We start from the raw sequence: 12,576 nt of genomic DNA, 5'->3' as shown, positions 1-12,576 counted from the left end.
GATATTAATCATTCATCCTATTTGCAATTTTGCACCATTTAGCATGAAAATTTGCTTCCATATGATTTGTACCATTGCAGGCTGCAACCACCGCATGCGCACACCACATGTGTACACAAGCAACGATGGCATGTTAGCACATTATTGACGGTCGCTGCTCATTCTTCTAACACAAAAGAAAAAAACAAATCCAGTACACCGTAAGCTGTCTGGAGGCATTTACAATATTTGCTGGGATGTATCATGCTAAAGTAGAACCGCTGTCAGATGAATAGCTCAACAAATTTCTGTCACAAATTTTCCCTGGACTGAGAGAAGCAGAAGTACATGAAGAAGTCATTGCACGTCATCGGCTATGGACTACATCGTCAAGATTGTTTTTGTTTTTTCTGACTGATTTTGCAAGTTGATTGTGAACAATGTGGACTAGATTGGACTCCTATTTAAAATTCATGTTTGGAACCTCTTTGCTTCAAAGGACCATTGATGCACACCAAAATATGTCCCCTTTCTCTTGTTTTTAAATTAATAAAATATCACATTTTTAGCCATTATATAAAACAAATAATTAATATTTTTCATTCGTTCAATGGTACAAATATTTCATGTAGTGAAAGATGGAATGTTCCATTCAATGAGGTGAAGCCAAAGGAAGATGGAACAAATATTAGTACCATTGCACTTATAAACATTCATTATTTGTATACCAGTTTACCTCAGATAAAACAGATAAGGAGTAAGGTCTTGCAGGTGAACTGCGCTCTGTGTTCACTATGCAAGAGGAACTAATTCTTAAACATAGTGGCACAAGTTGATCGAAAAGGAAAATGCATAAAAGGAACTGAAACAGATGAGAATAAAACTCCAAGATTAGATTCCTTCTCTTTATGTGTGCAAGTGTGACCCACTGACTTGATACCAATTTATTTTTCTGTGAGTTTGTGCCTTTTTTCTTAAAATTATTAAATTCAGTTAAAGTACACAAATAAAAGGAGTAAAAGGTTCTGTGTGTGTGTGTGTGTGTGTGTGTGTGTGTGTGTGTGTGTGTGTGTGTGTGTGTGTGTGTGTGTGTGTGTGTGTGTGTGTATTTGGCTCACCTCGGTTGCCACTGTGGATTCTTTAGAGAGCTGCATGAGGATTTGGCACAAATTTTATAGCTGATGCCCTTCCTGACACAACTCTAGAGAAACAGAGAAACATGTGTGCAGCTCCTGGTGTTCCTCAGTGACTTCCTGGCCAAGTACTAAGCAGGACCTGCTCTGCCTAACTTCTGAGATCCAACAGGATCAGGTGTGCACAGAATGGAATGACTACACTAAAAAAAATTGATTGATTGATTGACACTACTGGTACATGTAGTTAGAGTCCCATAATTCTTTAACTGTGCATGAACTCCTTGGTATAAACAGAATTCAGTCCTCTAAAATGACTTGTTTTACTGTAGACGTCTGTGACATGTCAGATATATATATATATATATATATATATATATATATATATATATATATATATATATATATATATACACAGTGAGGAAAATAAATATTTGATCAAATGTCAGTTTTGCAAGTTTTCCCACCTACAAAGAATGGAGATGTCTCTAATTTAAAAAGAAGGTACACTTCAACTGTGAGAGACAGAATCAAAGGAAAAAAATTAGAAAATCACATTGATGATTTTCACATGTATGATTTTTAAATAATTAATTAGCATTTTATTGCATGAAATAAGTATTTTATACAATAGAAAAACAGACCTTAATATTTGGTACAGAAACCTTTGTTTGCGGTGACAGAAGTCAGAAGTTTCCTTGTAGTTCTTGACCAAGTTTGCACACTGCAGCAGGTATTTTGCTAAACTCCTCCGTACAGATGTTCTCCAGATCTTTCAGGTTTCAAGTTTCAGCTCCCTCCAAAGATTTTCTACTGAGTTCAGGTCTGGAGACTGGCCAGGCCACTCCAGGACCTTGAAATGCTTCTTACGGAGCCCCTCCTTAGTTGCCCTGGCTGTGTGTTTGGGGTCATTGTCATGTTGGAAGACCCACCTACGACCCATCTTCAATGCTCTTACTGAGTGAAGGAGGTTGTTTGCCATAATATCACGATACATGACCTCATCCATCCTCCCTTCAATACGGTGCAGTTGTCCTGTCCCCTTTGCAGAAAAGCACCCCCAAAAATGTTTCCACCCCCATGCTTTACGGGTGGGACGGTTTTCTTGGGGTTGTTCGAATCCTTCAAACACGGCGAGTGGAATTGATACCAAAAAGCTCTATTTTGGTCTCATCTGACCACATGACCTTCTCCCATGCCTCCTTTTGATCATCCAGATGGTCACTGGTGAACTTTGAACGTGCCTGGACATGTGCTGGCTTGAGCAGGGGGACCTTGCTGCCCTGCAGGATTTTAAACCATGACAGCATAGTGTGTCACTAATGTAATCTTTGCAACTGTGGTCACAGCTTTCTTCAGGTCATTGACCACGTCCTCTTGTGCAGTTCTGGGTTGATTCCTGACCTTTCTCAGAATCATCCTTACCCCATGAGGCGAGATCTTGTATGGACCCCCAGACCGAAGAAGATTGACAGTCATCTTATATTTCTTCCATTTTCTGATAACCAACAGTTGTTGTTTTCTACCAAGCTGCTTGCCTGTTGTCCTGTAGCCCATCCCAGCCTTGTGCAGGTCTACAATTTTGTCCCTTAGACAGTTCTTTGGTCTTTGCCATGGTGAATAAGTTGGAGTGTGATTGATTGAGTGCATGCACAGGTGTCTTGTATACAGGTAACAAGTTCAAACATGTGCAGTTAATACGGGTAAAGAGTGCAGAATAAGAGGGCTTCTTAAAGAAAAACTAACAGGTCTGTGAGAGCCAGAATTCTTGCTGATTGGTAGGTGACATTTTTCAAGCAATAAAATGCAAATTAGTTATTTAAAAATCATGCAATGTGATTTTCTGCATCTTTTTTTAGCTTCTATTTCTCACAGTTGAAGTACCTACGATAAACATTACAGACCTCTCCATTTTTTTGTATGTGGGAAAACATGCAAAATCTATAGTGGATCAAATAATTATTTGCCTCTCTCTCTGTGTGTGTGTGTGTGTGTGTGTGTGTGTGTGTGTGTGTGTGTGTGTGTGTGTGTGTGTGTGTGTGTGTGTGTGTGTGTGTGTGTGTGTGTGTGTGTGTGTGTGTGTGTGTGTGTGTGTGTGTGTGTGTGTGTGGAGTCCTGCTTGCTGTGTTTAAACACACCCACTGACCTGGTCTGACCTCACTAATCCTGCTCCTTAGGATTACCTGTCCTGCATATTCTGCAAGCGATACAAAACACCAAACTTGACTAATCAGCTGTGGTTGCAGAAAGTACATGTGGAAAACATGTAGGATAGGCAGTCTCTGAGGGTAAGGTTGGTGACCCATGCCATACAACATGCAAATGCAGTCTGTTGAAAGAGAAGACAGGCAGGCACTTTGTGAATGGAGGCAACGGAGCGGTTTCTTTCCATTTAAAATGGAAAACAGAGAAACAAGCTGACTCTTAAGAAACCTGAAATTGTAACATTTTTATGATTTACGTCTGTTTTTAAGACACATGGTGATGACCTCTGTTTGTTTGCAAAAATGGTATGATGCCTTTAAATGATGACTGTATTTTCTGGACTGTATGTTGCACCAGCATATTAGTCACTGTCTAAAATGCATAATTGAGAGAGGAAAAAACATATAATTTGCATCTGTTTGTAAGTCACATTTATTTTTTTTGACACATAATGCTACCGCTTCATGCAACAAGAAACAAAATTTATTTAATCAACACATGGTTTATTTAAAAAGCAAATGCCATGTTAGTGAGCAGAGGCTAATGGGCTAATTAATGTTATTGAACGAGGCACAAAGAACTCAAGAGTTGCTTCTTGTCACCACATGCCATGAAGGAGTTAAATGCTTGCACGCTTACCTCACTAAGTGCCTTTTTAATAGAATATACATTTTTAAGACTGGGGGAAGGAGTAGGGTTGTCAGGATTCACGGTCGCGTGGCACAGAAGGTGGGTTGACACAAATGCAAACTCAGACAATGCGTAAGATGTAATAATAATCTTTATCTCACAGACAGTCCAGGGTCCGGTACACAGAAAGTCAGGCCACGTAGCAAAGGTACAGATGAGGGCAAGGCAAAATACGTGGTCAGGAACAGGCTGAGGTCGAAGGCACAGTGAGACACAATATCAGAGTCAGAGGCAGAAGGCAAAATCCGGAAAAAAAACAGAACGAGGTCAAAAAACACTGAGGAATACGAGACAAGATCAGGGCTGGAACAAAGATACAAAGATCAACGAGCTGGCACTGCTGTGAGGGAAGTGAGCGCTAAATAACAGGTGATGTAACAAGGTGCACGTGTGATTGAGGGTTCTGGAAGGAGGTGTGGTCTGGTGAACCAAAGAAACGGGATGAGAAGCAAGAGAGAGAAAGGGAGTGCATGTGAGTGAAAATGAAGCAGATCAAAAGCAAAAGGAGTCAGTGAATGAAAACCAATGGTGAAAGTATAACGTGGCCACAGACCAACAAAAGGAAACATGACTCAAATAAAGGGAAAACTAGGAAACAGAGTGACAGACCCAAAAATAGCAAGAATAATAAGACTAAAAACACCACTTGAACCAAATCTAAATCTGACATCACATCAAATAAAGAACAGAAACAAAACCAGAACCTACAGTAAAACAATGGAATGACTAGAACAAATGATCACAGAAAACAATACCAAAACCAAAAATAATACAAGATAATAAAACACCAAAGATACATAATAAATGCAACCAGAGAAAACATAATACAAAATGATCAAAAAGGCAACCAAAACAATCAAATCCGGGCAGGCAGATAACAATAGGGTACAAACCCATAATCTCCTGGCCCCGAGCCCGAACCCACCCTGACAGCACCCTCCCCCCTACAGCCCACACCGACGGCCAAGAGACCGGAACCCCCACATACCCCAAAGTGGAAAACAGAAACACAGAAAAACCCCGGCGGATGAAGAGGACCGGAGACCGGTAAACGAGACAAACACAGAACACTCCCCACCCGCACCGCAAGGAGCAACCAGAGCCCACCAAACAAGGGAGGGCGGCAGGGGACCGGCAGGGGGGTACAAACGGAGGCCGGAGGGCGACCATGCATGTGGCCACGGGCAGAAAAACCATCAGACGTGCAATTGAAAACGGAGACCCCGGGTAAGTCAGGAGGTCGGCCGTGGGGCCCATAGCGAACTGATGAGGAAACAGCGGGCACCTGGTGAAAAACGGGTGAGGACACAGTGACCAAAACATCGGCAACACAGCGCCCCAGATCAGGAATCAACTGCCGGTGATCAGTGCAGCAGAAGGGACACATCAAAGTAAACAAAGAACAAGTAATCATGCGGGTGTGTGCAAGAAAGAACCACAAAAATCTGAGGACCCAACAAAAGTAAATTCCAACTAATAAGAACCGGACAAATCAAGAAAGCAACCACGCAAACGACGAATTGACGAGGGGAACAAAAACTCCAAACCACAATTACCAGAACCTAACAAATGAAAAAAACAACATAAGGACTTATCCCGGAGGTAAATAGTCATAAACAAACCACAAAATGAACAGGGGGGAAAGAAAACAGAGAAAAGGCATGAGGAACAAACTGACTTAATAAGGGGGCAAAGAAAGTGAAGAAACCAACCAAAAAAAATGCTGTCAGTGCAAAAGAACCTAACCAGACTAGTAAAATAATAGGGGGAACCAAACCCTGAAAAAATCAACTGTAGAAGGAGAACCATTCAATCACACCATACTTGGGGCCAAACAAAAATGGAAAAATCGCAAAAATAAATGGGGAGAAGACCAAAAGGGAAACTTAGCCTGAAATAGGAGTATAACCAATGAAAAAGATAAAATGAAACCCTAACAACACCCTGAAAACCAGACAAACAAACAGTAGAACTAACCAGGGCCCAAACCAGAAAAGCAAATGAATGTAAAAGACAAATAAACCAAGAGAAAGTGCTCTAGAGGTTGCAAAAAATTGGTAACTTATACAAAGACCTTAGGGAGACTTTAACAAAACCATAAAGTGGGGGAAAAACCTTTATCATTCTTAAACTAAGTGTTATGTGTCGGACGTGGTCGGAGCACCGACCCAGCGTTTGACAGGACCCAGCATAAAATAAGCAGAGCACGGTTCAAAAGGTAAGAGAATTTAATAAACATAATAGTGAGTGGAGTGATAAACAACCCAAAAGGTCCGCGGTCTGGTGAGGTGGAAACACGGCGCGCTCTCAGCAGCGCAAACGGTCCGGAGCCACAGCAGTTCGGACCCAGGGACCCCGCCGACACCCCCCAGGCAGCCGCGACAAACCGAGTCTGCGAAGGAAGAAATCATGAGGTGAGTCCAACACTCTCCACACAGAGAGACACAGCTCAAAGGTGCACACAATCAGCAAACACTTCCTGGCTTTAATATAACTCAGCTTCTCACCCTGCAGGCACGGAACAACTCAGTTCAAATCTCCACTGCAGCAGAAGCTGATTAGGCGATTAGCATAGCGTAACAGCTCAATATAACAAGGTGTGAGGGACACCAAATCCACTGTCATTACTTCATGAAAGTCACCAAAATCAAATTACCTCTGGAAGTGTGCTGAAGAGCGTGAGACCTCACCCAATCCTCCTTCACAGACTGTGGCGTCAAACCTGGAGCGGTCTCTGCGTCCGTAATGGTGAGATTGTTCTCCTGACGTCGATCTCACACGTCTGCTCACAAGGTCGAGTCTCTGGCAATCACACACTGTGCATTCAAGGTTTAAGTGCAGCAAGCTCTGATCAAGACAGATACACCACAGCTGTGAATCCTGATGACCTGCACGTGATAACAAGCCTCAGGTGTTATGTGTCGGACGCAGCCCGGAGAACCGACCAGCGTTTGAAGGACCCAGTATAAAATAAGCAGAGCACGGTACAAAGGATAACAGAATTTAATGAACATAACAGTGCTGTGATAAATATAAAAGTGCGCGGTCTGGCGTGGTGGTTTTGCGGTGCGCTCCCAGCAGCGCTAACGGTCCGGAGCCAGAACCAATTCGGACCCAAGGACCCCGCCGACACCCCCCAGGTGGCCGCGACAAACCGAGTCTGTGAAAGAAGGAATCATTATGTGAGTCCACACTCAACACACAGAGAGAACGCTCAAAGGTGCACAAACAGCAAACACTTCCTGGCTTGGTTACTAATCAGCTTCCCACCCTGCAGGCATGGAACATCCAGTTCACAAAACTCCACTGCAGTGGAAGCTGATTTAAACGACCAACATACAGCTCAATATAATAAAGGTGTGAGGGACACCACATTTACTGACTGTGTAAATGTTAGTCACAAAATCTAACGTACCTCAGGAAGTGTGCTGACGAGTGTGAGACCTCACCCCCTCCTCTTTCACAGACCATGCATCAAACCTGGACGTTCTCTGCATCCACTGATGATGAGATGGCTCTTGAGACGACGATCTCACCCGTCTGGTCACAAGGTCGAGTCTCTGGCAAATACACACTGTGTACTCCAGTCTTAAATGCCACCATGTTCCAATCCATGTAGATGCACCACAGCTGTGAGTCCTGACGTGCCGCAGGTGATCAGCCTCAGGTGATCAGGGTGAGGTCCTGATAAACTCAGCTACACAGCCACTCAGTCCCAAATGCAAGCCACCTGGAAGGAAAAACAAAAGACAGAAACAAAAAGGCAGCCAGGCCCCCCCAGCCATACAACACTCAGGTGTTCAGGGTGAGGTCCTAATACTCAGCCACACATCAGCCACTCAGTCCTGAACGCATACCACCTGGTGGGAGAAACAGAAAACAAAAACAAAGCCAGCCAAACACCCCAGCCCACAACACTAAGCCAGACGAATATGGGAATCCTAATACATAAAAACAAGGAAGTGTTGATTACTGAAGTAACGAAATTATTCAGTGAAAACAAAACTGGACATTGATCATAGAGAGTGAATGGTCTACTTTTCAGGGACAAAGGAAAATAACACAACCACAATAATAGTCCAAAAATAAGAAAGGAAAAACTCACAGTCCAGATGGAGTCAGAGGTCTGTTCTGATGCAGACTCTCATGAGCAAGAGGGCAGAGGAGAGTCAGCAGGCGTGTCCTCGGTCGAAGACCCCTGTGCAGAGCACACTGGAGAGGTGTCCTGGGGCGTGCATGGAGCTGATCCCACCGATGATGATGACGAAGCGGTCCGCGTAATTACTGCTCTGATTGGTGACGTTGCTAACTGTGGAGCAGAGCGCGCCATGACTGCGTTGTCCGGTGCCGTTATCAGGTGTGGAGCAGCGCGCGCTGTGACTGCGTCGTCCTGTGCCGTGATCATGTGTGGAGCAGCACGTGCTGTGACTGTGTCCTCCTGTGCCGTTATCAGATGTGGAGCAGCACGCACCGTGACTGCGTCCTCCTGTGCTGTGATCAGGTGTGGAGCAGGGCACGCTGTGACCGTGTCCTCCTGTGCTGTTATTGGGTGTGGAGCAGCGCGCGCTGTGATTGCGTCCTCCTGCGCCGCGATCAGGTGTGGAGCAGCGATGCATGCTGAAGCCAGGTCTGCCATCCTCACCAATGCATTTGCAGGTGGGTGTGTCACCGGAGTTTCCTGTGTCGTGCGCCCCAGAACGGAATCAGCTGGCACATCCGAAGAGCGCGTGAGCATGACTTCCCCTGATGGCTCCTCCAGTGACCCAGGACACGAGAATGCTGGAGGGCAGTCAGACAACATGAAGGCTTTGGACACCATGAGCGCACGTGAACTGCGTGGTGCAGGGACCGGAGGCAAACGGGGCATGGAGTCCGAACATGGCTGTACCGCTGCTCCAGTTATCAGACTTGGTACCATCGACTCCCGTACCAAGATGTGCCGCAGAGCTGGTTTAGGTGGCACGTCAGGGTACTCAGCACGGATGAAGGAAGCTGCGTGGCCTGTAATGTCGGCGGGCGTGATGTCACTGATAAAGGAGCAAAAAAACTGAGGTGGCAAGACTGCTGCAGGGGATAATATGATGGTCTTCGGCGTTTTTGACAAGGAATCATGGATTTCAGATTCATACAAAAAGTCCATTGGGTCTTCCGCACATGCAGGAATTTGACCACGCTCAAACTGGGCTTTGATATCTGCCAGTTCCAGGAAGGCTGAGATGATATTTGGCTCCGCTTGTAGTAACTGACCGAGAGCAGAAAAAATATGCTGCTTGTGTCGCCGTCCTGATTTGCCCAGAAATTCAAAAAATAAGTCCTGTATTTTAAACAGTGTCTCTGCTGTGGCCTGAAGCGCAAATCCCGCCGACTCAAAAGAGGACCCGTCGGCATCACAATCTTCATCCTCCTCATCCTCGATGTCCTCCCATTCCGACTCGCTGTCAGGAGGTGGCGGTGTGGCTAGCAGATATGCCTCAGGGTGCTTCACCCAGTCAGGAAGTGTTTCTTCGGCAAATAAATCATCCAGCCCATGAAGGTCAGGGAAAACCTGAAATAGCCATGAGTGAGCCTCCAGTAACTTCCAAGCTTGATCCAAATAATCAAACTTTTCTCTCGGGGAGAGGACACCATGGAAGCACACACAAAAAAAAATTCAGATTGGCAAAAACCTCTTTGATAGTGGCAATGTCAGAATCCGTCAAGGCTAAGTTCATTACCGGGTGAGAGCCTGCTGCGTCCATGTTCTGGCCAGCTCGTTCCATCAGGAGTCACAGTCGTGTGGCACAGAAGGTGGGTTGACACAAATGCAAACTCTCAGACAATGCGTAAGATGTAATAATAATCTTTATCTCACAGACAGTCCAGGGTCCGGTACACAGAAAGGCAGGCCGCGTAGCAAAGGTACAGATGAGGGCAAGGCAAAATACGTGGTCAGGAACAGGCTGAGGTTGAAGGCACAGCGAGACACAATATCAGAGTCAGAGGCAGAAGGCAAAATCCGGAAAAAAAACAGAACGAGGTCAAAAAACACTGAGGAATACGAGACGAGATCAGGGCTAGAACGAAGATACAAAGATCAACGAGCTGGCACCGCTGTGCGAAGATACAAAGATCAACGAGCTGGCACCGCTGTGAGGGAAGTGAGCGCTAAATAACAGGTGATGTAACAAGGTGCACGTGTGATCGAGGGTTCTGGAAGGAGGTGTGGTCTGGTGAACCAAAGAGACGGGATGAGAAGCAAGAGAGAGAAAGGGAGTGCATGTGAGTGAAAACGAAGCAGATCAAAAGCAAAAGGAGTCAGTAAATGAAAACCAATGGTGAAAGTATAACGTGGCCACAGACCAACAAAAGGAAACGTGAATCAAATAAAGGGCAAACTAGGAAACAGAGTGACAGACCTAAAAATAGCACAAGAATAATAAGACTAAAAACACCACTTGAACCAAATCTAAATCTGACATCACAGAAAATAAAGAAAGAACAGAAACAAAACCAGAACCTACAGTAAAACAATGGAATGACTAGAACAAATGATCACAGAAAACAGTGCCAAAACCAAAAAAGTATACAACAAGATAATAAAACACCAAAGATACATAATAAACGCAACCAGAGAAAACATAATACAAAATGATCAAAAAGGCAACCAAAACGATCAAATCCGGGGAGGCAGATAACAATAGGGTACAAACCCATAACCTCGCCCCGAGCCCGGAACCACCCTGACAAGGGTTAGGTTGTGGTTAAGGTTAGGGTTGGGGGTAGGAGTAGGGTTAGTAATAGTGAGTAAAAAAAAAAAAACCCTGTCACGAAAATTTGACTCATTTCGTGACAGGAGCATGGAAAAAAAAACATGACACTGGACTTGGTTTTTCAGTTTGAGAAGAGGATTTATTAATATCTTTCATTCTGTAAGACTCAGCATGTCTGCATTCAAATCTTTCTCATTGTTTGGCTATAGATGATGCAGAATTTTTTAACACATAAGACACTTTGAAATATAAGTTGCAGGACCAGCTAAACAAGTAAAAAAAAAAGTACAATATAGTCTGGCAAATAAGTTATATATCAGAACAGTTTTAATATTTAATATTCTTCTCTTGATTGATCAAACATAATTGAAAAGTTGATAATGGATCTCTTATTTTCATGCTGGATTGCATGTTTGATGTATGCTGTGGCATCTGCAAAGAACCTCACACACACACCCAGACTCACATTCTGCTCACAGAGTACAGTGGAGTGCGTTGTTTGTTTTGTGGTTCAGTTTTTTTTTTTTTTCCTGGCATGGTTAGGTCATTAGGGTGGCTGTGTATGTTTGCCTTCCTCTCTCTCTCTCTCTCGCTCTGTGTGTGTATGTGTGTGAATTAGCCACTCTGTGCTGGCGTCCTCGCACTCAATTTCTACATTGTGTTTACTAACTGCTACCATTATCATGATTATCACCATACTACAGTGGTGGCATTCATAAAAAGAATGCAAAGCTTATGACCGGTCCTTTGGCTTGTAAAAAATTGCTGATTTGTAATTACCTAGGTTAACTGTTTAAGTTATGTTCTATTTCTGAGTGACAAGTTAGATGTTTTGCTGTTTGAGTTTTGCATTGCATACTGTTAACATTTTTGTGCTTGATGGTAGTTGTAAAGTATAGATTTTTGGGGTGTACTATGTAACATGGTGCAGTGGTTACCTCTGTTGTTTCACAGCAAATATGTCCTGGACATTCAAGGCAATCCATTTTCATAGTCCCAAGATATGCAGTTCAAGTTAATTGGGGGACTCTGAATGCTTATTTTCTATACATTTTATTTTGTTTTAATCATTGCTTTATCATTACTAAGAAGATAGTATTATCACTGGTTTTTGTATATTTGCTTGTCTTTGTTGTCAGGATCAGTTTAATGGTCAGCGATGCAAAACGCCTCATCAGTGATACAAGTTATTGAGGGATATGCTGAGATGAAGTCACGCCATCTTTCTCAAACCTTGTTAATCTAAAACTTCCAACCTTACGTTCAGTGCCGTGGCAATGCCATATATGAATGAATGAATGAATGAATGAATATCTTTTGGCATATTACTATTTGATGTATGAATGTGTCTTTATCTATCCATGAAGCCAGAGGACACACACCAATTAGCTAAACTGCAGGATTGTCTTACAGACATAAGGACATGGATGACCTCTAATTTCCTGCTTTTAAACTCAGATAAAACTGAAGTTATTGTACTTGGCCCCACAAATCTTAGAAACATGGTGTCTAACCAGATCCTTACTCTGGATGGCATTACCCTGACCTCTAGTAATACTGTGAGAAATCTTGGAGTCATTTTTGATCAGGATATGTCATTCAAAGCGCATATTAAACAAATATGTAAGACTGCTTTTTTGCATTTACGCAATATCTTTAAAATTAGAAAGGTCTTGTCTCAGAGTGATGCTGAAAAACTAATTCATGCATTTATTTCCTCTAGGCTGGATTATTGTAATTCATTATTATCAGGTTGTCCTAAAAGTTCCCTGAAAAGCCTTCAGTTAATTCAAAATGCTGCAGCTAGAGTACTGACGGGG

At 43.4% G+C, this 12,576-nt stretch overlaps 1 protein-coding gene across 3 annotated transcripts in view; it reads left to right on the top strand.

The window, feature by feature from the left end:
• Window positions 1-12,576, top strand: part of ptch1 (patched 1) — a 177,381-nt gene that overhangs the window by 78,492 nt on the left and 86,313 nt on the right. The window lies entirely within an intron of this gene.

This window comes from Thalassophryne amazonica, chromosome 5 (assembly GCF_902500255.1).
Source record: "Thalassophryne amazonica chromosome 5, fThaAma1.1, whole genome shotgun sequence".
NCBI lineage: Eukaryota > Metazoa > Chordata > Actinopteri > Batrachoidiformes > Batrachoididae > Thalassophryne > Thalassophryne amazonica.
Note: the sequence above shows the minus strand (reverse complement) of the source record. Positions and strands in the feature narration are given on the sequence as shown.